This window comes from Lactuca saligna, chromosome 5 (assembly GCF_052625555.1).
Source record: "Lactuca saligna cultivar CGN05327 chromosome 5, ASM5262555v1, whole genome shotgun sequence".
Classification (NCBI taxonomy): domain Eukaryota; kingdom Viridiplantae; phylum Streptophyta; class Magnoliopsida; order Asterales; family Asteraceae; genus Lactuca; species Lactuca saligna.
In genome coordinates, this window is record NC_136421.1 from 233,391,894 (window position 1) to 233,395,084 (window position 3,191).

Sequence of the window (3,191 nt, forward strand, 5' to 3'; positions counted from 1 at the left end):
TATGTGCTAGGTGTTTATACATTGTTTGTTTACTTGAGATAAATGGTGAAATACATGTTTTAAAAGATTTAAATTGTATATGTGTTTGCATCTACAAATATGTTGGGTAGAACATGGGTAGATGAAATAGTTGATGTGAGACGAAATAATAAGTATTTTTGAACTCTATGTGTTCACTTGGTGTTTGGACTCAATGTGTTCATTAGGTATTTTAGAACTCTATGTGTTCACTTGGTGTTTGGACTCAATGTGTTCATTAGGTATTTTAGAACTCTATGTGTTCACTTGGTGTTTGGACTCAATGTGTTCATTAGGTATTTTAGAACTCTATGTGTTCACTTGGTGTTTGGAATCAATGTGTTCATTAGGTATTTTAGAACTCTATGTGTTCACTTGGTGTTTGGAATCAATGTGTTCATTAGGTATTTTAGAACTCTATGTGTTTACTTGGTATTTTTGGACTCAATGTGTTCATTAGGTATTTTAGAACTCTATGTGTTCACTTGGTATTGTTGAACTGAGTGTGCTCACTAAGTGTTTTAGAACTAAGTATTCACCAGATGTTTTGAATTAATTGTTCACTAGGAGTATTAGAACTAGGTGTTTGTTAAGTATGTTGAACTAAGTGTTTACCAATCGTAATTTGTGGACCTTGGCAGTGGTGGACTTTGTGTCAATTCCTTAGGTCAATCCTTAGGAATAAATGGATAGAGGATAGTTGATTCTTAGGGTAAATCCTTAAGAAATAAAGGAGATAATGGGAATGAGTATTTGGGTTGATTGTTTGATAATTGAATATAATAAATGTATTATTGTGGGATGAAAACCCTATATGCTCACCAGGCTCCCAAGCCCGACCCACTCAGCTTTCTTTGCATTACAGGTAATGGCACAAGAGTATAAATTGGTGGACTTGATGAGAGATTTTGGATTATAGATCAGTAGTTACAAATAACTGTTGTAAGGTCTATTTTATATTGTTTATGCTTTTGGTCTGTATCAAACATGACATCCTGAGGTTTTATTATTTAATAAAAATACATTCTCTTTGAGAAACGTTTTGATAAATTTTATCATATTTTGTTTTGGGAACAAATTTCGCAACTCTTTTAATCAAAAGGATTTACTCTAATTTTATAAAACAAAACATAAACAAATCGGTCTTTTCTGGCCGTGAAATTGGGGATGTCACAATGCTACTCTCGGGTTAAATACATACCAATAATAGTTATGGGCCTAGACACCTAATCCAACAGTTAGGTGCCATGTATGATTGGTCTTCGCTGTGTGAGAGCTATTGTCTTTAGCTGCTACTTACGAGTTGAGTCTTCTCACTATATTTACCTATGTGGTAGTGTATGTACGTTGACTAGTTGGGTCTTATTTGTTGATTGGTGTTATATATGAAACTAAGTTGATGATAACTTCTAGACTATTGTGAGCCCATGAGACTATTGATAGTCCCCATGGTTGCTGATAACCCATAATGTGTGTTGTTAATCCACAGGGCGCACTGTTAGCCCATTATAATTGTTGATAATCCCTAGGGTTGCTGATAACTCATAGTTGTTTATTATGATGTGTTGTATGTGATATTTTGGAAAACTCACTAAGCTTCGTGCTTACAGTTGTGGATTAATGTGTTTCAGGTACTTCAGATGATCGTGGGAAGACGAATGTTTGATTGTACACTCCAGCTTGTAGGTTTTATGATTCTATATGTTTGATACTTTGATTTGAGATGATTGTATTTGATACACCTGGATTTTATCGACTTGGTTTTTATAATAAACGATGTTTTATTTATATTAAAAATCAAAATTTTTTGTGGTAAGAATGGGACGTTACAGTATTAGTGAGTAATAATATGTATTTATATTGTATAAGATTAGTGATAAAATATATATAAAATTAAAAAAAAAATCAACTACTAAATATATAAAAATAAGATTAATGATTAATGCTCTATTTAATAAACTAGTTTATAATTTAGTTTATCAATAGACTATCTCAAACTAGTTATTATATAACCTATATTATTTTATATACTATTTTGATAATTTTAATAAACTTGAAATTACATTAGACTTCTTTATATACTATTTTATTTTCATACATGGCATGCCTAAATGTATAAAGAAAATGGAAGAATTTTATACATGTCATTTTTAAACAATAATATCATATTTGCCAAACATAACTTTTTAATATCATATTTATTATTTATAAACATTCAAAATATCATATTTGCTTAATTTTTTTTACAATATTTTTTATTAGTTTATAATCATTCTTTATATCTTAGAATTATTATAATAATTAAAAATTTTAATCGTATTATCTCTATGTCTATAATAATTGAACTTCTACTTTTAAATTGTTGTAATATCGCTCTCTTTGACAAACAAAACACTTCGTTTTCACCTTCTACAAGAAATATATACATTGATTGCTTTGTTTTTGCTGTTTAATACTCACATGTTGTAGATGGAGTATATTTTAGATATTACTATGAATATTTTGATGTTTAAGAAGTGTATATATGATATTTTGATATTTAAAAAGGACATATATATATATATATATATGTGTGTGTGTGTGTGTGTGTGCTATTTAAGGATGGCATATACAATATTTTAAAATTTTATGAATGGTAAATATGATATTTAGGAATTAAGTTTGACAAATATGATATTTTGATTTTTAATAAGGGTATATTCGAAATTTTCTTGGTGGCTAATAAATGGGTAATGACTTGAGAGTGTAACAAACTTTCCACTTTGGTCGTATTTGGTCATTGAGTTTTTTTTTTCGTGCTTAATTTACCCTTTAATTATTTGAAAGTGTTCACATTTAACATTTATGACAAGTTTGACCGGTAACAACCGGTCATAAGAGTAAAATATGATCAATTTCAAATAATTAATGGGTAAATCAAGCACAAAATAATGTTCACTAATTAAATATGAACAAAGTTGAATGTTTATTACCTTTTTAAGTCATTATCCATTTTTGTAATAATGTGCTAGTTTATTTTGCCTACTGGTAGCAATTACTCAAATTAATAATTTTGATTTCAGTGACTACAATTTGATTTGTGTTGTGTTTGTAAAGAGTATTTCAGAGTAAAATACATACCACATAACTATGTTGTAGTTCATGACCTTAAATCCTAGTTCATGAGATAAATG